The following is a 24,662-nucleotide window of genomic DNA, read 5'->3' as shown; positions in this document are numbered from 1 at the left end:
TTATTTTTTACTTTACGATTTTATCTTTCTATTCAATTGAACTATATGAAACTACCAACTACCTACTACTTTCCTCTTTTCTCTCTCTCTTTTAAGATGTCATTCATTCCATTTTTTCTCTTGGTAATTTGGAAACTTCACTACATTTTCCGTTACGTTAATGGCTACCTTCTCCCTCCAGGCATGAGGACTGACCCTTCAGGATAATTTACCTGTTATGGGGGAGAGTTTAAGGCCAGTTGGCCCTTCCTCCTTGGTAGGTGACTTGTTCTATCCATCTGTGAGCTTGTACAATGTTCTCTTTCTCCTTGGAGTTTAAGAATTCACTATAGTCTTTCCTTTTCCATACTGCCTGGGAATGAGGCCAGTACCTCCCATCTGCAGACACAGCTTTTTCTTCAAGTCAGAAAAGTTTTCTTCTACCATTTATTTGGTTTGTGCCTCTATTTCAGCCATCCCTTTTTCTCCTTCTAGAACTCTTGTTTGCACAATAGGACGCCTGGATTTGGCCTCCAGATCTCTTGTCTGTGGTCTGTTCCTTCATGCCTTTGAGCTTTCCATTGAACTTTGAGCTGTTTCTTCCATTAGACCCAACCACTTTCTTCATATTCCTCCAACATACCAAACTTGTTCTTTCCTTGGGGATCTTTGCACTTGTTATGCTATCTTCCTGGAATGGCTTCTCTTTCCCTGCTCAGCCAGGCCTCCAGGTTCATCTTAGCTCAGATGTCCCCTTCTCAGATATACCTTTCCTGCTGCATTGGACATAAACACCATACTCTGGACATCAGCTTGGTTCCCTTTCTTCATTATTCACACTGCCCATAATGAAGCTGGGTGTTTATTTGTTTGGCTGTTGTTGTTGTTTTTACTGTTGGATCCATCCTTTACTTCCCCACACTCCTCACTGTGGGGCAAGGACTCTATAAATCCTTCAAATTCTTGCCGTGTCCCTTCTTCTCATGTACCTAGTGTCTAGCCCAGGTCACCCCTTGGTAAACACTTATGGAAGAAATATAAGAGTGAATTAATGCGGGGCTGCCCCAGGGAGACTCTACTCTGTCCAGCCTCAACCCCACACATAGGAACATTGGAATGGGAGAGTGGGTCATCAGAGGAAGGTGGGACAGTGCTTATCTGTGAGGGCTTGAATGACTGGTGCCTGTTGGGCTTTTTTTTATTCTGTGACTATAGGCAGGGAACAGGAGCAAACGCTGGGTTGGGCTTCCTAGCAACCCTGCTGAGTGTGGGGACCTTTGGGCCTGACCCAGGCAGGGCTAGCCTTGATCTGGGGTACTCTCACCCTGCCCCAACCTCCCTCCTGCTGCCCCATTTTAATTTTTTTCCATAGCCCTAATCGTTTAATACCACGTGCCATTCTTATTCAGTCAGCCAACAGGTACTTCTGGAGCTTCCTTGGTATTTGAGGTGCTCAGAATATATCCGTGACTAAAACAGAGAGATTCTTACTTCACAGGGCTCTTGTTCTAGTGGAGGAAACCACGCTTCCTATAAAGGATAATAAATGCTTCCATAAAAAAGGTAACTGCTATGGAAAAGAGTGGAGCAGCGTAAGGGGATAAAGGTGATCTCACGTGCTGGTTGAAAGGTGCCTGTTGCAGTCTGAAATGAGGGACTTCGAGGGCATTTGGGTACAGTCCTGTGGAAATCTGCAGAAAGCATTCCAGGTATGGGAACACCTGGAGCCCAGCTCCTGAGCCAGGGGAGTGCATGGAGTGTGATATGTGAGAAATCGAGCTGCTGAGCAGTGGAGCCGGAGATGAACAGGGGAGATGCAGCCACAGAGGTAATGGGGGCTCATAAGGCCCCTGACAGCTCTGACTTTTCCTTGGGCAGGTGCTACTGCAGGGCTCTGAACAGGTCAAGAGGGATTCTGATTTATGCATTTACAGGCTGGTGTGTGGAGAATGGACTGCAGGTGGCAAGAGCAGCAGCAGGAGACTGGAAGGTGGCTGTGACATTGCCCTAGAGAGAGAGATGGTGGTGGTTTGGGCTGGGTGGAAGCCATGGACCTGGCAAGAAGTGCTCTCATCCTGGGTAGATGATGCATGGAAGGAATAGGACTTCTTGAATGTAAGTGGAAAGAAAGTAGTTAAGAGGTACTATGAGGCCTTTGGTCTGAGCAATAGAAAGGACTAAGCAGTCATCACTTTGAGCTGGGGGAAGTGAGGTAGAGTGTGTTTGGGGGATGAGCCAGAGCTAGGGTGGCACAAGTTGAATTTGAGATGCCAAGTGGAAGTCAGAGTGCAGATGCAGAGTCTACAGCTGGGCATTGAGTGTGGCCCTCAGGGTCTGGACTAGACATACACTTTTGGGAGTGATGGGCATGGAGGTGGAATTTGAAGCCATGAACCTGGATAAGATTATGACAGAAATAATGTAGACAGAGAGAGGAGGCAAAGAGGAGGAACCAGTGAGGTGAGAGGAAACCACAAGGGCATGGAGCCCTGAAACTCACAGGTAAAGTGTTTCCAAGCGAAGAGAGATCAGCTGGTCACAGGAAGTCGTTCTTGCCCATTCCTATAAAGGCAGCCACCCGCCACCCCCCCCCCTTGAACTATTTTGGTTCAATGCTATATTTCCAGCACAGTGTATAGGTATTCAGTACCTATCTGTTGAATAAATAAGCATATGCATGAATCTACACCTCTGCAACCCCCCAGTGCACGTACAGCATGGGGCTGCAACGTTGGCCTCATTTACAAAAAAGTGGAGATCAGGTAGGAGGCTCTGACCACTCTCAGTAGCACCTCCCTCCCCCCTCGAATTTGCCAGCTACACGGACATGCACTCAGGTGGGAGCTCTTCTGGCCAACCCATATGACCCAGGACAAATGAGCCTCAGACAAGTCATGCAGTATGGAGGTTGGTAGGGCCTATGTTGGCAATGGGTCATCTGCCAGTCCCCAGAGGACTCTACAGTCATTCCTCTGTCCACCCCTCTGCATCCAGTCATCCATCCACCTGTGCATATAACCTTCCTTTGCTCACCGTCTACAGTCACTCTATTGCCCATCTTTCCATCCAACCACATCTAGTCCTGTGTCCCGCCGTATGCTAGGGTGAAGAACTTCGCAGTTTGTTGCAGACTTCGTCAGTATTAGTCTTGGAAAGCCCACATCCCGGGAAACCCTTGGACTCTGGAAAAATGGGACACTTGGTTGAGCCATCCGTTCACCCAAGCATCCCTAGCACCCCACATACCCCAAACCCATCTGTCCACCCTACCACCCACCTGACCTCCCCCTTGAAGGCAGGCAAGGCTCCGCCCCATCCCTGGCCCCGCTCCTCGCCCCGCCCCTCCCGGAAGCCGCTGCCTCGGATCCCGGCGCCCTAGCAACAGCGCTTTTCGCGCTGCCCAGTCCGCGAGCTGGGCTTCCGGTGTGAGCCAATAGCGAGGGGCTCCGGGAGCGAGGCGCGGTGGGCGGGGCTCGGCGCGGCCGCCGCCATCTTGATGGGAGAGAAACAATAGGACGGAAGCACCGCTGGACGGGCCGAGGCCGCAGGTAACGCCCGCCTTGTCCGGCCTAAGGCTCTGCCGCCCTGGTAGATTTGGTGGAGGATGTCTCCGGGCCGTTCGGGGGCGAAGTCTCTGGTCATTAGGAGTGTCTCCGAGTTATTTGGGGAGGGGCTCTCCCGCGATCTTGGGGGCGGGGGGGATCTCTCAGGGTGTTTGTGGGGCCGGATATCCCCCGGTCATTTGAGAGAGGCGTTATTTCTTCAGGTTACTGGGGGGAGACTGTCTCCCCTGATTTTGAGGGACAGAGTCTTTTCTGGTCATTGAGGGGTCTCCCAGGTATTTTGGCGGTGCAGGATCTACCCCGGTCGTTGAGGAGGTTTTCTCAGACCTTTGTGGGGGAACGATCTCCTGGGTCATTGCTTCCCAGGACAGCGGCGTCCGTGGTGTCCCGGGTTATTGGGGGTGGGGGGGTTCTCCTTGAGTCTGCGGGTGGAGGAGTCAGCCCACCGCCTCAGGTGCCGTTTATGGGGCCGGCAGATGTGCAGCCATTTTGAGTGTTGAGTGCCAGTGGGGCCTGTCAGCTGGTGTACGGTGAGGAAATCTGCCCACCTTGTTATCCCAAAAAGTCCCAGAATGGATCAGAGGACGCCTTCTTTAATAGTGATAAGCGTCGCCGTGGGTGGAGCTTTCATTTCTTTCACATTGGCTTAAAGACTGCTTTTGTCTCTTGCATTCTAAGGGTTTGTATCATTTTTCTCAGTTTCCTATGTTAAGAAAGCTGCACTCGCAGACAAATGAGGCCAAACGTTGTGAAAACAAAATGTGGAAAACAGAAAACCCGGTGCTCTTACGTACCAGGGCAACAGAACTAGTTACTGCTTGGAATGAAACATTTTGGTAGTTGCACGTAACCCAAGAATAAAATAATAGTTGGAAGAATGAAAGAATAGTTTGAAGAAAAAGTACTGAAACTTTTCAAAAGTGGCTAACAGAGATGTTCCAGTTCACCAGCTTTATGATTTTTTTTTTTTTTATAAAGCACCATGATTACGGTAATTTTGATGAATTCTAGTATTTAAAGTATTTGCATTTTTAGTAGGGTTACATTTAAGTGACCTCAGATGCTTATTTACAGAGGTTGCTGCTGTGGAGCTCGCATAATTGCATCCTGTAGCCTGGTGTTAAGTATGTGAAGAGAAGTTTCAGGGTGGTGGTGTTACTGTTTTAACTTTAGCCACTATCAGAATTAGAAACCGAGCAAAATGAATACTTTATCGTATTTGACAGGAAAGGCCAGTTGATGGCTTAGTGACTCTTTCTTTGGAGAAAAAGTCCGTTGAACTGTTAACTGTTACTCCAATTGGTTTATTTGCCTTGTGACTTTAGAGTTCACAGGAATTGCTAGAAAGAAATCAAATGCATGAGAGCCAGCACTAGAGTTGAGATAATTGTGAAAACCAGTTCAGCAGATGTAATAGAACTTCTGTGCTTCACCATTTCGTAAGTGACAGACCGGTACAACTGTATACTCTCCTGGGGTCTGTTGGGCAGCGGAATGTGGGAGGAAGGAGCAACCGCTGACTGGTGAACCTTAGCCAGTCTCCCTTGCAGAGGGGTGCCAGAGCCTTCTGTAGGCACCAGAGATGTCACTGGTATCTAGGCAACAGGGATGAGCCTGAGCCTCCCTGAGGCCAGCTTACTGAGGTGAAAATTTTCCATTGTTGGGATCATAGAGAAGATGCTCTGGGGAAGAATTTTCCCTTTAGGTGAAGTTATTGTACCTAGTGAGGTAATCACCCTAACAAATGGAGCACATTGTTTTACAGTGGGTGGTAAGCAGATGATTTCTCTTGTGTGATTACACGTTTTTGTTTTTTAAATAAATTATATTTTTTGCCTACTTGAATACCAAGTAATAAAAGTAGCAAGTGGTATTAGTATTTTGCAATATACTCTGGGAGCAAGAAAAGGTCCTGTTTCCACAAAATTGAATTTATAGTCCACCTCAGAGTTTGAAGGAAGAGACAGTCTCCTAAGCTTATGAACAGTTGGTTTGGTCTGTCATCCATCACTGGCTTCTGTAGTTACCAACTCCTAGTCCATCTTGTTCCACGTCACTCTGCCTGTCACTCCCCACCTTAAAAAAAAGCTGACTTTTTTTAGGTGGCATACCCCTAGAACATATTTTATCCATAAGTATTTCATTGTGTATCACTAAGAGACAAAGAGCTACCCATGCTATCTACAATGCCATTTTTTCTGCCTAAAAACCAATGACAGTACATTATTTTTTTCACCCAAATATCTGGTTGTGGTCAAATGTCCCTGATTTTCCCATAATTTTTTTTTTACAATTGATTTATTCATATCAGGACCCAGATAAGATATGCACATTGCATTTGATTGAAGTGTCTCTTTTGTTTCTTAATTTTATATATGCTCATTCTGTTTTCCTTATAGTTATTTTGTTATTGTTGTTTTTTTAAATTTTTTTAACATTTCTTTGTTTTTAAGACAGCGAGCAGGGGAAGGGGCAGAGAGAGATGGAGACACAGAATCAGAAGCAGGCTCCAGGCTCCGAGCTGTCAGCACAGAGCCCGACTTGGGGCTCAAACTCAGAAACCATGAGATCATGACCTGAGCTGAAGTGGGATGCTCAACTGATTGAGCCACCTAGGTGCTCCTCCTTGTAATTGTTTGGTTGAAGCAATTGTCATTTATCTTTTAGGATTTCCCATACGCTGGCTTTTGCTGATCACACCCTGTGCTTGAGACCTTTTCACTATGGTGGCTTGGTTTGAAGGGATTCTTCGTGTAGATCTTTTCAGCGAAGAAGTTGGGAAGGCTTTGCCAAAGCTCATTCAGAACTGAGCCGCAGACCGTGAACTCTGAGGGCTGTCAGGGACCTAAAGGGCCACACAGTGCAAGACCCTCCTCCTCTCTCTCTGTCGTGTGGTCCAAAGGGTATGTATGAGACCTAGATTTCCCATGTGAAACCGGGAGGAGATTCTTAACCCATGGCTTCCAGGGAGGGGGTAGATGTTCTGCCTCTTTGTCTCTTTACAGACCTTCTCTCACACTGCTCAGGCAGTTCTCACCTATAGGGGCCCTGACCCAGTGCTCTTCTTTCTTTGCACATTACTCTTAGAATGCCTTCTGTCTTCCCTTTTAGGCTATTCCCAAATCTGTTTTCGAATTCGGTTCACTCAAGCTGCAAATCCATTGCTCCCAACTATCTGCTGAACATTTTTTCTTGGGTATTTGACCATCCCCTTATATTTAAGTGTCTGCAGTTCAACTCCGTGAATTCATGAACAAAAACATCCTTGTTCTGACGTGGGAAGGCTCAATATTGGACTCATTCCTCTAATTTGATTCCCTGTATCAGGAGTTCTGAAGATAGAGTCCACAGTTGCTCACATCCCAGACTGTATGTAGAGTTCAGTGAGGATGTGCATTTTTCAGGAGAGAGGCCCACACATCTCAGATTCTTGAGGGGGCCAGTAACCCCCTAAAGGGTTAAGAACAGTGTGGTACACCTAGTCATCTACCAAATCCTGTTTCTCTACTTTCGCCACCCCCTTCCTTCTTTAATTCCCCTGTGTGGGCTGGCCACCAGCCTCCCTAGGTACATTGGAGAAGGCAGGAGAATCTGTGCCCTGCTGAGTGCCACTGAATGTGGGGAGGTCATTCCAGGTGGGACAGGTGTCTGCAGAAGGCAGCTCTGGTGTTTTGGGAGCCCCAGAACCTGGGGGTTCTCAGGACTCTTTCCTACTCCCTGCCCCTGGGATGACGGAGGAGAGACCCTTGAGGGAAGGAAGCTTAGGCTGGGAGAGGCTGGAAAGATCAGCTTGGTCTTGATCCTTATGTCCTCCTAGAGGTTGAAGCTTTACTAGGGGTACTCCTGCTATCATCTCCTTCTTCTAGCAAACTCTCAGGCTCAGGACTGTGAAGGCGGTGTTGTCTCCTTCTCTTTCACCTTTGGTTTTGACATCTTAAGATAACCAGATACTAAGTTCATGAGCCCACAAAGTTACCTGAAACATGTCTATGGTGTAAAAGTAACAGAGTAGCTTGAGAGCTTTCTAAGCACACATAGTTTTTCTTTAAAGGCTTATTTTTCTCCTCTCAAACCTCCTTTTTCACACGTGCTTCTTTTTTTTTATGTTTACTTATTTATTATGAGAGAAAGAGCATGAGTGGAGGAGGGGCAGAGAGGGAGAGAGAGAATACCAAGCAGGCTCTGCACTGCCCATGCAGAGCCCGACATGGGGTTCAGTCCTACAAACTGGGAGATCATGACCTGAGCCAGAATCAAGAGTCGGACACTTAACTGACTGAGACACCCAGGTGCCCTTTCACATGTGCTTCTAATGTGTATAAGAATTCTATTTTGTTTACTCCTTAAGTAGGAATGCAGACAGTAGACCCCAATAGATGCTGGTTCTTCTGCCACCGTCCCTCTGCCTATGTCACTGCAGTAGTGACCTGTGAAACCAGGTTTTCCCTTTTCTCTCTGCCAGCTTAATTTCCCACAATCCTTGGTGGCTCACGGACATTACAGGGCAGAGTGAAACTGGGTGCAACCTCTATGCTTTGTCCCAGCAATTCTACTTCTAGGAATTTTCCTACAGAAATACTTCCACAAGAGTGCAAGGACAGCTACGAGGACACTCATTGAATTATTATTGTAATAAATAAATTAGTGTCAGTAGGGAAGTTAAAAAACGCATTATGATTATGTGTAAATATTATGCTGTCTTTGAAAGGAATTCTGTATGGACAGATACATGGCTAAGGCATATAGTTTAATGGGGAAGAATAGCAAAACAACAAATGTTGAATGATCCTACTTGTGTGAGAAACTGGAGTAGTCAGAATCATAGAGACAGTTGAATGGTGGTTGCCAGGGGCTTGAAGGAAGGGAGACTGGACAGTTAATTGTTTAATGGGTACAGAGTTTTAGTTTGGGAAGATAAAAAGTTTTGGAGATGGGTGGTGGTGATGGTTGTATAAAATGTGAGTATACTTGGTGCCACTGAACTGTACCCCCCAAACAGTTTAAAAGGGTGAATTTTAGGGGTGCCTGGGTGGCTCAGTCGGTTAAGTGTCTGACTTAGGCTCAAATTCTGATCTCACAGTCGTGAGTTCAAGCCCTACGTCGAGCTCTGTGCTGACAGCCTGGAACCTGCTGCAGATTCTGTGTCTCCTTCTCTCTCCCCTGCTTGGATTCTGTCTCTCTCTCTCTCAAAAATAATAAACATTAAAAAAAAATTTTTTTTAAGGTGAATGTTCCATTGTTTCACACATTTCATCACAGTTTTTAAAAAGGTGAAAGAAACAGCCGATTTTACTGGGGGAGATGGGGGGAAGCAAAGTAATACATATACAGCCTGATCCTGTTTATGTAAAGAATAGAAAAATGCATGGAAGAAAATCTGCAGGATGAAGAGACTAATAATGGTGGTCATTTTATCACACTTACAACCAGTTAAAAATCTTTATTTTTTTAAAGGCTAAACAGGATATCCTTTGGCACTCCATTCCTCTGCCTGGCGTTGAAGCCTCCTCTCTTTGCACTCCTTCCATGAGCACAGGCTTAGTATGTGCCCTTATCGTCTCGTACTGTCAAGTCCCTCCTGTGACCTCCATTTCCCAGTGGACTCTGGAGGAACTGTAGGGCAGTGGGTAGGGAACAGCCCACTTTTGGGGAGTGCACTGCATGCGAGCCAGGCAGGAGGCTAGATGTTTTACTCTTGTTCCCACCTCAGAGCACCTCTGTAAAACTGTACCATGCCTGGTGTACAGATAAAGACAGGCACCAAGAAGAGGTAACGCACCGTTTTTACCCCAGTATAAAGCAGGACTTAACTTTGCCAGGAGAATTTTTTGAGGGGCGCCTGGGTGGCTCAGTCAGTTAAGCATCCGACTCTTGGTTTTGGGTCAGGTCATGATCTCATGGTTAGTGAGTCTGATCCCCGAATTGGGCTCTGTGTTGACAGTGCGGAGCCTGCTTGGGATTCATTCTGTCTGTCTGTCTGTCTCTCTCTCTCTCTCAAAACAAATAAACTTGAGAAAATAAAAATAAAAGAATTTTTTGATACAGCCCAATAAAAATAAAAGAATTTTTTGTATAAACTTAGAGTACTTGGAAAGTTGGCCTCCCTACAATATTTATTGTTTTTAATTACACATACACATTTAGTTATTATCTAAACAAAATGTATTCCTTTAGAAGTTCTACTTTTTACCCACATATTTCATGAACTCTGTTCCAGCTTGTCTGTGCATCTTTGCCATTCTCAGAGCCACATTTGGAGGTGCTCTCCTCCTTTTTCAAAAAAAAATTTAATGTTTATTTTTGAGAGAGGCAGACAGAGTGTAAGCAGGGGAGGGGCAGAGAGAGAGACAGAGAGAGAGAGAGAGAGAGAGAGAGAGAGAGAGAGAGAGAGAGAGAGACATAGAATCCGAAGCAGGCTCTAGGCTCTGAACTGTCAGCACAGAGCCCAACGCAGGGCTCAGACTCATAAACCAAACCGTGAGATCATGACCTGAGCTAAAGTTGGACGCTTAACCGCCTGAACCACCCAAGCGCCCTAGAGGTGCTCTCCTCTTGAACATTTCCTTCTCACTTCTTAGTGGTAGAGATGTGACATTGTTACCAGAACTGCTACCCTGAACTGGTTGTGATCTCTTGGGTGTGATCCTGCTACTGTGTTGATATATGTATATTTTTCTAAGTAACAGTATTACATACCATATAATGCATCCCAAAAGGAATGCTGTATCCTTCATCCTCAGTGTAGCTCCCCTCCCTACTGGCTCGCTCTTTCTCTCTCTCTCTCTCTCTCTTTTTTCTTTTTAATGCTTATTTATTTATTTATTTATTATTATTTTTTAAATTCTTATTTATTTTTGAGAGAGCATGAACAGGGGAGGGGCAGAAAGAGAGGGAGACAAGAGGATTTGAAGCAGGTTGTATGCTGAGAGCAGAGAGCCTGATTGATGTAGGGCTCAAACTCACAAACTGTGAGATCATGACCTGAGCCAAAGTCAGATGCCACCCAGGTGCCCCCTCACTGGCTCTTCAGTCTTCCTGAAAGTCTTCTCACCTTGGCCTGTTTTAAAGGGTACCACTGCACTGGGTTAAGCTCTGGGGATGGAGGGAGGAAGCAAGCTCTTCCTGGTGTTGGTTGTGATGATATACCCCACAGGTACTTGCCTTGGGATCAGGGAGGCTGTAGCACATTACCATTTTGCCATTTTACATGGGAGGTTGGAGGGGAGATGAGGACATCTTTTTACCCAGAAAGTTTGTTGGACCTGACCGTAGTCCACATCTGGCTCAAGTGCACTTTGGGTTCATTTTTCTGTTTACAGACATTTTCTCCAATCTTTTTCAAGGTTGTGTATTTGTTTTTAATGTAAATTTGCATAAGTAGGGTTCTCTTCTAAGTGAAATTACACTAATTCGATTTTACAAGTAAGGATTAAGCTATGGTGACACATGAGCATTATCATTATATTCTGGCTAAAAGTTAATATTCTAGTAACAAAAAGTTTTTGTACTTAATGCCTCTGAGATGCCACTTAGTTAAGATTGAAATGGTTGGGAGGACGAAAGCTCCTAAATGTGGTCTTCAGGTCAGAACAGACAGCAAAACAAGCATGTGGTTAAACAGAAGTCATGCCTTGGTTTGATTTTAAATGTTCATGAAATGTAGCTGTTGGTGAAGATACATAGCACCTACAGCATCCTGCCCATAAAAAAATAGAAGTAACAGCTCCAGCAGCTGCTCATGGGACCCTCACTATGCTAAGTCTTTTACCTGTGTTCTTTTTGTTCCTGGGGTAATCTCATCCCACTCTGAACTGAAGGATTTGAGGCTTTGGGTTGTTTTTGAAACCCTTGTGACTTGGAGATGGAGCTCTAGTACCTGCTGTCATAAACTCCTTAGGACAGCCGGAATCAGTCTGGGCCTCTTGGGCTGCTTCTGCTTGCTTTCTGTTGTAGAGAATTCACAAAACTTTCTTTGCACTGCTGGGTTTGTTTGCTTGTTTTAACTCATTCTTGTGAATGTATTTAACTGAAGTCATAATTGATCAAAATGGGAGGTTATTTAGTTTTGTTCTGTGTATCCATCCATTTATCTTACTTCAGACACTAATACATGTTTTAGAAATTGAGTGTCCAATCCCAGGCCAAGGAAGATTAAAACTTTTCTTTTAAGGAGATAAGATGTGTTAGAGACAAAGAAGCAGAACACCTGGCTAGTGTTGCTATTTCTGCTCCAGACTTTTCTATCCCTAGCTGCACACTCAGAAATGAGGGGCCCCATGGGTTGTGTGAGCTCTGTCTTACTCTTTTGGGGAATGTAAAAATCTTGCATCCCCCTTCAAAGCTTGTTTTATAAGAATAGTAGATTATTTTTGTTTAACAAGTATAAAACTCATGCTAGATACGAATTTTTACTGTAACCCTCCTCCCTACCTTTTTTATCTGGGATTGAGATCCCAGGTCTATACAACTTTGGTATCTTTGCTAAGGCTGCAGCAACTTTTGTCTTGGGATTAACCTAGCTCCACGCCTGCCTTCTTTCACTCTGATGCCCATTTGTTTAAAATGTGCTTGAAACTTGGTGTCTGTGGACTGCACCTTTAGCTCATTCCTCCCCTTTTCATGAGCAACAAGTGATGCTCTATCTCTGGAGTTCTCAGTTTAGCTTCTTTTACAGGGTGCTCTGTGGAGGTGTGTGAACCCAGCACCTGTTGGTTCTCATGCTAAACAGAATCATACTGTTTCCTTGAGAGACTGTCTATAGAGTTACCCAACAAAGGAAGAGGAAGGGTGGATATAGAATACATGACCAAAGAATGTATGTATATTTTTTAAAGTTTGTTTGCTTATGTATGTATGTATGTATGTATGTATGCATGTATGTATGTTTATTTTTTGAGAGAGAGACACGGAGTGTGAGCAGGGGAGGGGCAGAGAGAGAGGGAGACAGAATCCGAAGCAGGTGAGCTTGTGAGATCATGACCTGAGCCACAGTCAGGTGCTTAACTGACTGAGCCACCCAGGCGCCCCTAAAGTTTATTTTGAGAGAGAGTGAGAGAGAGAGCACCAGCATGGGAGGGGCAGAGAGAGAGGGAGAAAGAGAATCCCATGCAGGTTCTGCACTGTCAGTGCAGAGCCCGATGTGGGGCTTGATCTCATGAACCACTGTGAGATCATGACCTGAGCCGAAATCAAGAGTTGGCTGCTTAACCTACTGAGCCACCCAGGTATCCCAAAGAATGTATATTTGTATGAGTTTGAACAACCTGACAGGAAAAACATACAGTACTCTTAAACCACTTAATTGCACACTGCTGAGATTATGGTCTCCTAAATGAGTTCTTAATGAACATTTTCAAGGTTTCTGCTATTATGAGTAGAGGTTTTACATGTAAGGCAGTGAAAGATGTCCTTCCATGAACATTATATCTTCTCTGAGGTGAGTGCTTCTGGAGGAGAGAGAGTGGAGTTGGTTGCCAACTCCCTGCTGAGGGTCTGGGTTTCTCTTCATCTATGTTCTTATTGGAGAGTATGGGAACACAAGTGTCTTTTCCCCAGGTCCTTTGAGCTGCCCCTGCCCCTGCCCCTGCCCCTTGTAGTATCTATGCTTGGCTTTATGGGACAAACACAGCAACACCTTCACAGGGTTGCATGCTTGAGGACCTTAGGGTTGATTGGGATGCTGCACCTACCTTGAGAGCCCAGGGGAAGACTGTAAGCACCAGATGCAGAATCCTGGGGCATTTGGAAGTGTGGACCTTGCAGAGGTGCCAGGTGGGAGCTGACAGACTCTGGGCCCTGAAACACTGATGGATGTGGCCAGCAGGTCTAGGGCAGGTGAAGGCTAGGAAAGGAGGAAACAGGCTGCCCTCTTCCAGGAATGATTCATTTCACTCTCAGAAGAGTGTGTGTGTGTGGTTTTTTGTTTTTATAGAGAGAGCATGTGTGTACAGGGGGGACAGAGGGAGAGAGAGAGAGAATCTCTCCATGTCCAGCCAAGCACACAGAGTTGATGCAGGGCTTGATCCCACAACTGTGAGATGAGCCGAAATTAAGAGTCGGATGTTTGACTGAGCCAGCCAGGCACCCCAAAAGAGTGTTTTTATTTTGAAAATACTGGAGGTTCTTTGTATAGAACCAAAGAAAGGGAACACAGTGGCAAGATGTCAAAAGTGAAAGTGCCCCATTGGCCTTCCCTCCCAGTCCTCAAATGTGCTCTTGAGTGACTGAAGTCACTGCCCTTCTCACAAGCTGGCTGATTCCAAAGAAGTCAGTGTATGATTTGCTTCAGAACTGTGGATGTGGTTGAACTTGATTTCCTCAAAGTTTCTTAGTATTTTGTGATGCTTTATTTTGGAAAGAAATCTCAGGACTTATGGAGGATGACTGGCAAATGGCTCTATGTTAGGACAAAGTGCTGTGACCTGTGCCAGTGTCAGGAATTTTTTCATGCCCGTATCTCATTCTTTTTCTGGCTGGTCGTGGAGGAACACTGAGTATACTGAGTGGTTTGTGATAAAAGCTGCCAGATTGGTGCTTTGAGCCTGGGACACTTTGCAAACCCTTGAGGAAAGTATTAACTAAGTGAGGTTTTGCAAGGACCTGGAGCAAATTGTGCCCCCTGGACATATAGGACCTGGTGCAGTGCAGGATACACTTTGGTCCCTCCATCAGCAGGTACAGCACTCAGGGTGTCGGCCTAGGCATGTCAGGGATGCCTGGGTTCTGTGGCTGCCCATGAGGACTGAATCATTTTTGGCTCTCTGTGTTTTAGAGGATGAGCTCGTGTGTCATTTGGTTAGGGAACCAGCTGAGGGATGAGTAGGGGTAAACATCAACAACATGCAGAGAACATATAATCTTGCCTGAAGCCAATGGACCATTATTTGTCAGCACAAGAGAGAACTGTGACTCAAGGTAGGAAAGTCCCTCATGGATTGAGCCCTCACAGCAATTTCGGCTGCAGTCTGAGGCAGCCATTTCTGTGTGTTTCTGTTGTGTGTATTTTTTAGGGGGTGGTGGGAGTCATAGACTGCACCAAGGAGGAGGAGACTAGAAATGAGAATTGCCCTTGAAAGAGGAGTAATGGGCTTCTTTCTAAGGAGGACTGAGAATTCTTGGTGTATGTATGAAATACATTTAGTTATTTAAAAGAAAATGTGATTCTCAGATAAAGAAGACATGTGACACCTTAGAATCAATAATTTCAATTTCCTTGAAGGAGTCGTGCTATGCTTTTAGCTAAAAAAAGCTTTTTAAGTTGCTAAAACTTTGTAATTCTATCAGTGTAACTCTGATGAACATATTTCTAGGTAGGCTGAAAGTTCCTTCTCATCCCCTTCCATTTTGGGACCCTCTAGTCTTTCATTCCAGAAATCTAATTTAACAAGGCAGAGAGATGGGGTAATGTGTCATGCTGGTGGTTCTAGAGAGGAGAAGCATCTGAGAGGCTGCTGCTTCCCTTACAGAAAAGCTTGTCTGGATTTTTGGAACAGAATCTGGTGTTTTATTTGTTCCTCAGCATTGGGGGAAGGATCTGTGTTATTATGGCTTTAATGAAACAGTTCCATGTACAACTTACAGCTTTTCACTTATTAGAACTAGAATAAAGGGGCACCTGGGTGGTTCAGTCAGTTGTGCGTCTGACTTCAGCTCGGGTCATGATCTCACGGTTCGTGAGTTCGAGCCCCATGTCAGGCTCTGTGCTCAACAGCTCAGAGTCTGGAGCCTGCTTTGGATTCTTTGTCTCCCTTTCTGTCTACCCCTTCCCCACTTGCTCGCTCACTCTCTCTCTCTCAACAATAAATAAACATTTGAAAAAAAATTTTTTAACTAGAATAAAATGCTAACGAGGGAGAAAATGAACACCTAGTCTTGGACCACAGGCATCTGTGTCAAGTTGATGCAGAGATTGTGTCTTGTCTCTGGCCCTGCTGCTTCAGTGGAGCCAGTGCCTACTATGGCATTGGGAGGATGGGGGGAGGCGGGGCAGACAGACACCTTGCCAGCCCGCCAGCCAGGCTGCAACTCCTTTAAGGTTAGGACTAGGATTCCAGCCATTCTTAGCAGTGACTCTTTCATCTCAGGTACCTAGTTTTTGTGGTGACGTATACCTGTTATGGTGACCTCAGTACCCGGCACCTCAGTATGCCCATCATGGCTATGTCTACTCCAGAGGGCTGTTGTAAGAGCAAGGGTGTTACAGAACAGACTAAGTGCTCCAAAATGGGAGCTCTGGTCTCTAGCATGTTTGTATCACGTTGTCATTGAAGTTTGAGGAGTTGGTTACTTCCTTTTCTGATCTTCCAACACCTTGTATACACCTTAGGGTATGTGGGGGTTGTTAACATATGGTCCATCTCCCAGGGTCTTCATCATGGAGTGGAGCTCTGAGCATGCAGTGTGGGCTAGGGCAGTGTTGGATGAGCTTAAAACCTTCAAGAGCTAAACAATTATCTGGGTTTTCCTATTTTAGTTTTAGTGATTTCTTTTCTTTTTTCACCTCTAATATTTTTCCTCCCTGTTGTAAAGGTAATATATGCTCTGAGTTTGAGACTATTTCAAGAAGTTTGGGACATTTAGAAAACTGAAAAGAAAGGAATAACGTCTTACTACTTGGTACAAGGCAGATCCAGGTTTTGTGCTGTCTGAAGTTTATATAATGTAATATGAATATATATATAATTTATTTATATAAATATATAATTGTAACTGCCATCTTTAAACAAAAGAATTTACAATTATGAAACCAAGTAGGTAGGAAAGTGAGGATCTGTTTAGATTGAAAAAAAATCAGAAGGTACACATTTCAAAATCAGACAAATACTACAACTGCAATACTTTCCCCCCTACATTTTGAGGCAGCATTTTGATTACCTCTTCTGTGACAACAGTGTTATAATGTTTCTATAGAAAGGGCATACAGTTGCTCCCCTAGGTTGATGCTCATCTGCTTTCTCTTGTTGACAACTTAGAACAGTTTCTTTCAGCTTCGCAACTCATCCTATGTCATGTAAATTTTTAGAACGTTGTCAAATTTGGGAAACCTGTATCAAGTTTTTTTTCACACCTGAGCTGGGAGACTTGGAGGCATTCAACTTTTTTTTTTAAGTTGCCATTTTTAGGTGCACCTGGGTGGTTCAGTCTGTTAAGCCTCTGACTCTTGGTTTTGGCTCAGGTCATGATCTTACAGTTTTGTGAGTTTGAGCCCTGTGTTGGGTCTGTGCTGAGTGTGTGGAACCTGCTTGGGATTCTCCCTCTCTCCCTGCCTCTCTCCAATTCGTGCTGTCTCTCTCTCTGTCTTCCTCTCTCTCTCTGAAAAATAAACGTTAAAAGAAATAAAGTTGTCTTTTTTTAACATTTATTTATTTTGAGAGAGTGCGAGCAGGGGAGGGGCAGAGAGAGGAGAGAGGGAATCTCAAGCAGGCTTTTGCGCTGTCAGTGCAGAGCCCGATGCAGGGCTGGAACTCACAAACCATGAGATCATGACCTGCACCAGAATTAAGAGTTGGATGTTCAGCTGACTGAGCTACCCAGGTGTCCCAAGGCATACAGCATTTTTAATGTAGTGGCAGTGATGAAGGGGCCTTGGAAGGGGGTGGGACAGCCATGACCTCTGTGAGTAGCTGGTACTTTTTTAAATTTTTGTGTGTATGTGGTAAAATATACTTTACGTAAAATTTACCATTTTAACCATTTTTATTGTATGATTCAGTAGCATAGCTGGTACTTTTTGACAGTCTTTTTCTCTATAATTCTTTGGACATAGTTGAGACAATATAGATTATACAATTTTTATATCTTGCTTTCATTTAAAAGAGTATATCATAAGCATTTTTTCTCAGATTGTTTAAAAATTGTAAAATTGATAAACTTTTTATAATATCTCGATAGTTCATCATGCACTCTTCTGTTACTTGACATGGAAGTGAGTGCGATCACAATGGGGTATAAGAGATACCTTGATCTCTGTGGTGCAGCGGTGGGAGTTTTCCTGAGGTTGGTAGTTTGATGCCCTGTACTCAGATGGGTCAATCTGGTCAGCCTCTATCCTTGCCTCCCACAAGGCACATGTTGACAGCTTTCCTCTTACTTCCTGGCTTTATTTTGCTAAAACTCCTTTTTGTGTATTCATTTTGTTATCAGGGGTTGTGCCTCATCTGGTACCCAGCTTCCCCAGAAGTCCAGGTCATGCAGGGAATGATTTTCCTTCTGGATTGTCTTGCTGAGATAACTTACTTAAATAAAGCTGGATGGCAGACCCACCAGTGTTGCTGAAAGAGGCCTTCAGCAGAGACTCAGCACCAACCCATGGCCATTCTTTGCTTTGCCTGCAAAAGATGGGGATGATCATCTTGTAGTGATAACTTTGCAAAGTAAAAGGTTTGAGTCTTGGGGATGTGAACTTTGAACCAACACAGAATTTCTGATTGCTAGTTAGTATATTTGTTTTAAACTATGATAGAATTTTAATCTTCTTGAGGCCACATTTTTAAAGTTTATTCTTCAGTGACCATTCTTTCCCTGCCTGATTTTCTACAAGAGATAATTTTCCAGGAAGTTGATTGTCATTACATTAAGAGCTTAAGCTTTGTTTACATGAAATGCTTCCACATCACCAGGTCCCACATGAGTGTTAGGTGCAGAGTCCTTCATTTATATTCCTCAGTTATTGTAGACTTGATAGATGGGGAGTTATAAATGCAAAATTAATACCAGTCGGTGCTCAGAATACATTTTGTAAAGTGTTGCATGCCTCATTTTAATAATTGTACCCACTGTATGTATGATTGGTTTGGGTTTGGATAATTGCAGTGGTTGCCTTTTGAGTTCTCTGTGTTAATCTGTGCATGACAGGTGTTCATGACGCAGTAGTGATTTTGAGGCACATCCTGTGAAGTGCCTACTCTGTTCGTGTTCTTCTGGACTCTGGAGATTCAGCAGTGAACGGAGCGGTCAGAAATCTCTGATTTTATGGACCTTTGTTTTTTGGTGGGGTCAGGGTCAGGGATAACAAAAAATAAACAAGACAAATAATAAAACATAGTATGTTACATAGTGATAGGTACTAAAGAGAAATAAAGCAGGGTTGTATAAGGGAGTGTGGACAGGGAGATATGTTACTTTCAGATGGGGTAGCTAATAAGGAAGGCCTCATTAAAGAAGTCATTTTGGGGCGCCTGGGTGGCTTAGTCGTTTGAGCGTCCAACTTCAGCTCAGGTCATGATCTCACGGTCCGTGGGTTCAAGCCCCGCGTCGGGCTCTGTGCTGACAGCTCAGAGCCTGGAGCCTGCTTCGGATTCTGTGTCTCCCTCTCTCTCTGACCCTCCCCCATTCATGCTCTGTCTCTCTCTGTCTCAAAAATAAATAAAACATTAAAAAAAAATTTTAAAGAAGTCACATTTGCATGAAGAGCTGAGGAGGTAAGAGAGTAAGCCAAGGGGGTACCCAGGGGAAAAGTGTACAAAGCAGAGGGAATGGCAAGTGCAAAGGCTCTGAGGTGGGTGTATTCCAGGCATGTTTGAGAAATAACAAGGAAGCTAGTATAAGAGGAGCCGACTTGATGCTGATTTTTCTTTCCTTCTGGGTGTTTTACAAGAAAGGCTTATTAAGGGCCTTCATGCTTCTGTTTTGCTTGATTATAAAGGATGTTTTGCTTTGACTTTATAAGAATTAAAAAAGATAACCATGCAATTGGTTGTAGTCTGAGTAGGGTGCCTGGGTGGTTCAGTCGGTTAAGAGTCCAATTCGGTTTTTTTTTTTTTTTTTTTTACAATTTTTAAATTTTAACTTGTTTTATTTTTTATTTTTTAAAATTTACATCCAAATTAGTTAGCATATAGTGCAACAATGATTTCAGGAGTAGATTCCGTAGTGCCCCTTACCCATTTATCCCATCACCCCTCCCACAACCCCTCCCGTAACTCTCAGTTTGTTCTGCATATTTATGAATCTTTTCTGTTTTGTCCCCCTCCCTGTTTTTATATTATTGTTTCCCTTCCCTTCTGTTCATCTGTTTTGTCTCTTAAAGTCTTCATATGGGTGAAGTAATACGATTTTTGTCTTTTTCTGACTAATTTCACTTACCATAATACCCCTCCAGTTCCATCCACGTAGTTGCAAATGGCAAGATTTCATTATTTTGTTTTGATTGCCAAGTAATACTCCATTGTATATATATATACCACATCTTCTTTATCCATTCATCCATCGATGGACAAAGCGTCCATTTCTTGATTTCAGCTCAGGTCATGAGCCCCGAGTCGATTTTCTGTCTCTGCCCCTCCCCACAGCTTGTGCACGCATGCGCATACTCTCTCAAAATAAATAAATAAACTTAAAAAAAAAAGTCTGCCAGTATTAAGAGCCTGATAAAAATTAGGCTTTCAAAGGGAGCAAATGGCTTTAGGATTAGCATTGGGTGTCATGGATTTACAAGGGGAAATTTGGCTATCTCTGAAAGTCTGTACCATCTGGCAATGCCTTCACAGAAAGGGAGGCGTCCGCACTTTGACCAAGATGGTGACCCAGGCTGACCTTGGCAGGAGTGACTCAAAGATGCTCAGTGTAAGGCAAATGACCCGAGTGAGAACAGATGGGAAGGTAAATTTCATCCAGTGCATTTGCATGTAGAAACTATTTAAAAGCTAATATGATCTTTTTAAATACAATTTTTTTCTGATTATTAAAATAATATATACTTATGAAAATTTGGTAAATTAAAAAGTATAAGAAAAAATTTAATCCCTTTATTGAAGTGTAAATTATATACAATAAGATTCATCAATTTTAAGTCTAATTTTATAAGTTTTGACAAATTTATGCAGTCATATAATTACTGCCCCAGTCATAGCTAAAACACTGTCATTACCCCTAAAAGTTCTCTTGGTCCCCTTTGCAGTAAATCCTATTCTCCTACTTCTGCAACTGCCTATCTACTTTCTATAGTTCTGCTTTTTCTAGAATTTTGTATAAATGGAATCTTATAGCACATAGTCTTTTCTGATTGGCTTTTTTTCACTTGTGATGCTTTTATGATGAATCTTTGTTGTTGCATGTATCAGTACATTCACTTTTATTACTGAATAATATTGCATTATATGGATATACCACAGTTTGTTTATTCATTCACCCATTTGATGGATGTTTGGGTTTCCACCTTTTGGCTGCTGTAAATAGTGCCTCTATGATCATTCATGTATAAGCCTATGTGGACATTTGTTTTAATTTCTCTTAGGCATATGCATATGTAGGATTGTTGGGTCATATAATAAGTATATGTTGAACTTTCTAAGAAACCGCCAAACTGTTTTCTGAAGCGGCTGTTACCTTTTTGCATTCCTACCAGCAGTGTTTAAGAGTTCAGTGACTGACCCTGGTTGTGGAGTCATGGGTTACGTGCAGATGCTGTATGGTGGCGGCTGTGGGGCTCAGGGAGAGCAGGTGTAGATGGTGAGTGTTGATTTTCCACCATCAGGCTAGTGTGCCTCACAACATTCCCTATCACTATCCAACCCTGGGGCTTTTCTTGAGGCAAATAAGTGGCCCCAGCAGACTCCATTTGTAGCCTCATTAAACTAAATTCTAGATGTGTGAGCTAACGGCTCAGGGCTTTTCATGAGTCATAGTTGTTTTATTTGCAATATTTTAGAAGCTAAGATTATTAAGGTGTTGTTTCCAGTAAATTCTTCAACCAGTTTGACAGATTTGGGAGATGGACTGTGGAGGAAATCTGTGTCCTGTCCTAGGATGAATTATGTTGTTTTCCTTACCTGTTCAGAGTTCATGGGCCAATGTGAGGCAATGTGGAAAATAAAATAGATGCTAAATCTGAAGGCAGTATTTTGTTTTCCACCCCCCCCCCCCCCCTTGGTACAGGGTCCACACATTGCATGGACATCTCACTAACCATTAATACTCTAGGATTCTTGGGAAACTGGGCCTTAGACTTTGGCTGTTTAAAAACCATTGAGAGACCCCTCTGCTCAAACCACATGTGGAACAGAGAAAGAGCAGGTGAAAAAGCAGGTGTTTTGGGTACTTTTCTTCCTTCTGGCCAGGTTGAGGCCACTAATACGCTGCTCTGTAATCCTTGGGAAGTTTGATTTCTTCAATTTCCCACAGAGATAGGGCCTATAAGGGAAGCTAGACTGGAAGCTCCACTTCTTTGTCTGCACCCCAAATGTAAGAAATATGTAGTACAGTGAAGCCATACATATGTTCATATTGAGAGATTGAACAAAATTGAAATAAAACAATCACAAAACAGGACTTACATTATTATGTGCAATACAATGATACTTTCTGTTTTTTAAGTTTATTTATTTATTTTGAGAAAGGGAGAGAGGAGCGAGTGGGGGAGAGGCAGGCAGAGAGAGAGAGAGAGAGAGAGAGAGAGAGAATATGAATGAATCCCAAGCAGCCTCCGCACTTCAGTGCAGAGCCCGATGCAGGACTCAAACTCATGAACTATGAGATCATGACCTGAGTTGAAGTCAGACACTTAACTGACTGAGCCACCCAGGTGCCCCTATTTTTTTTCTATATGATTAAAACAAACAAGTATTCACTAATTGCATTACACCATCCACAGAGTAGAGATCTACTTCAGGCCTCTCTTCTCCATTTTAGAAACCAGAAAACTGGAACCCAGAGGGAGCCAGGGACTTGGAGTCTTTCTCTAAGCAATCGAGTGGCGGAAGTGGGACTGGAACCCGGCTTCACCTCATTACAGGATAATCACTTGTCTCTCTAACATCACCTCACATTTGGCAGTTTCCTCTGTCATCAGCTTGCCTCAGGCAAGGGTTGGCCTTATTTTTCTTGCATCTCTACCCAAGATGATGATTACTCTCCAGTGAGCAATGTCCTACGGACTGCCAGAGTTGGGTGCTGCAGGGGTGGCGGCAAGGTGCCATGTCATACCCAGCAGCTAATGAATACACTGAGGACCTGGGAGTAGATGGAGACATTCACCTGGCCTTTTGGCCTCTAGCCACACTCCTGCACCATACTAGAGAGTGCTATGAAGGACCGGCTTTTGTTTTTGAGCTTTGGTGTGGAGGTGGGTAAAAGATGCCTGGAGAGAGATATTTTTCTATTTAATTGAATAAATTTAAGGAATCTTGGACAGAGTTGGAAAGGGATTTGCATTGGTGTTAGCATTACTGACAACGAAAGCAGTTTATACTCATATGAAAGGTTTGGATTGTTTCTAAAGCCTGGACCATGAGGAACATCTTGTGCAATAACAATTTAATAATTATGGTACCTGGTTCGTGCTTGGGTACTTACTGGCAGACCGACTGTGAGTCAGTACAGTAGCTTTCCTTTGGTATTGCTCGTACTCCTGAGGTCTTTTCAGTGGGTTATTATGAACTGGTCTGTGTAAACCTGGAGAAAGGGCTTGTGTGGCCAAGTATACCAGAGCTCCACCTTCTGGAGAGAGTCTGGAATGTCTGGAATGTACTCATTCTTTGAACTGATTGTCACAGAACCCTTCCCAGCACTTGCCCTCCTGAGGGCTTCTGTGATGCTGAGAAGGTGGTGCCAGGAGAGGAATCAGGACCTTTGATTTTCATCTCTTTTCATTTGGCACTCACAGTCAGTTCTCTCTAAAAAGAGATTAATACCAGTTGAAACTCTTAAAGAGAACTTTATAAATATATAGGAAATAATACAAATATAAATATAAAACATAGGGGCGCATCTGGGTGGCTCAGTCGGTTGAACATCCAACTCTTGACTTCGGCTCAGGTCATGATCAGATCATGAGGTTGAGTCGTATATGGGGCTCTGCGTTAACAGTGTGGAGCCTGCTTGGGATTCTCTCCTCTCTCTGCTTATCCCCCGCTTTTGCGTGCACGTGCGCGCGCTCTCTCTCTCTCAAAATAGTAAATTTAAAAAATAAAAAATATAAGTACATGGTGAAGGCACTCTCACAACAGGCTAAGTGTCCCATGGATGTAGGAGTACTGTATGAAGGTACTAATGCCAGAGACCCTGGGCACTAGAGGTGGCCCTATGACGGCATCCAAAAGATTGAGGTTCATTTGGGAGCTTATTGTCCCTGGCCCTTCCCTCACCTCCCCAAAGCAGTGTCATTGTTTGCAACAGAGAGAATAGTGTCTTCCTCACAGAAGGTATCTCAAGGACCAAATGAGGTAAGTTCCTGTGATGAGCCAACAACATTTAATAGGTGCATTACTCACCTTAGAGGACAGTGGACCCATCTTTAGCAGACCTATTCTTACCCAGCATGTCAGCTGGGGTAATGGAAACTGGACGAGTTGCCATTAAAAACCCTGTATGGGGGCGCCTGGGTGGCTCAGTCAGTTGAGTGAGCGACTTCGGCTCAGGTCATGATCTCACAGTTTGTGAGTTCAAGCCCCACGTCAGGCCTGGAGCCTGCTTCCGATTCTGGGTCTCCCTCTCGCTTTGCCCCTCCCCCTCTCATGCTCTGTCTCTCTCTGTCTCAGAAATAAATAAACATAAAAGAAAAAAAAAGTAAAAAAAAAAAAAAAACAACAAAACCCTGTATGTTTGATGAAATGGCCTACATGCTGTTAAGTAGTGGTAGTAGCAACCATGTAGTCTGTAAATTATAGACAGGAAACAGAACTAGCTTGACATGCCTTGAAGTGGTTAACAATTGTGTAGAGGTTGCTTTGCTAAGATCTGGGGTGTTTAGTGATGCAAAGTCATGTCTAAGGCCTAAACCTCAGAGTGGATGAGAGCCCTGATTACGGTAGGAGCACAGCTTTGGTTTAAAGGTGTGCCCCAGCTTTTGGAGATCAGGATAGAACTGATAAAAATAGTCAGTGACCTAGAACACCGTGTATCTTTTTAAATGGAGTTAGCCAGCCTTGATCAGTTGTTTTTAGATACAGACGTTAATCATTAAAGCTAGGCCCAAGCTCCACTGCTAATAAGGTTAATGGGGCTTGTCTTTGGCCTTGGGGTGGGGGTGGGGGGTGGACACCCTGGGGGAGTAGATCTTACTAGATGGTGACTAAGCAGGTTTTCCTTTTAACTGCATTTTATAAAAGTACAATTAACGACTAAGAGTGAACCCTAATGTAAACTATGATGATGTGTCAATGTGGGTTCATCATCATTTGTAAC

General features: G+C 43.8%; 1 protein-coding gene and 1 long non-coding RNA gene across 4 annotated transcripts in view; one reads left to right on the top strand and one right to left on the bottom strand.

Annotated features, from left to right (window-relative positions):
* Window positions 1–3,378: 3,378 nt before the first annotated feature.
* Window positions 3,379–24,662, top strand: part of IP6K2 (inositol hexakisphosphate kinase 2) — a 30,631-nt gene continuing 9,347 nt past the window's right edge. Inside the window, exon 1 of one of the 3 annotated variants that reach the window (XM_011291409.4) lies at window positions 3,379–3,527. The gene's annotated coding sequence lies outside the window, so the exon portion shown is untranslated. Of the gene's footprint in view, window positions 3,528–6,306; window positions 6,446–12,200; window positions 12,358–24,662 lie in introns of those variants that run through there. The other 2 variants (XM_045049901.1, XM_019821285.3) reach the window with 2 other exon arrangements.
* On the bottom strand, window positions 17,219–23,246 carry LOC109495374. The gene is made up of 2 exons (XR_002150811.3): window positions 22,833–23,246; window positions 17,219–17,869 (listed from the first exon to the last, which is right to left on the bottom strand). It is a non-coding gene; the product is annotated as an uncharacterized LOC109495374 (long non-coding RNA).

This window comes from Felis catus, chromosome A2 (assembly GCF_018350175.1).
Source record: "Felis catus isolate Fca126 chromosome A2, F.catus_Fca126_mat1.0, whole genome shotgun sequence".
Classification (NCBI taxonomy): domain Eukaryota; kingdom Metazoa; phylum Chordata; class Mammalia; order Carnivora; family Felidae; genus Felis; species Felis catus.
The sequence above is the reverse complement of the archived record's forward strand: the minus strand, read 5'-3'. Positions and strand labels throughout refer to the sequence as shown.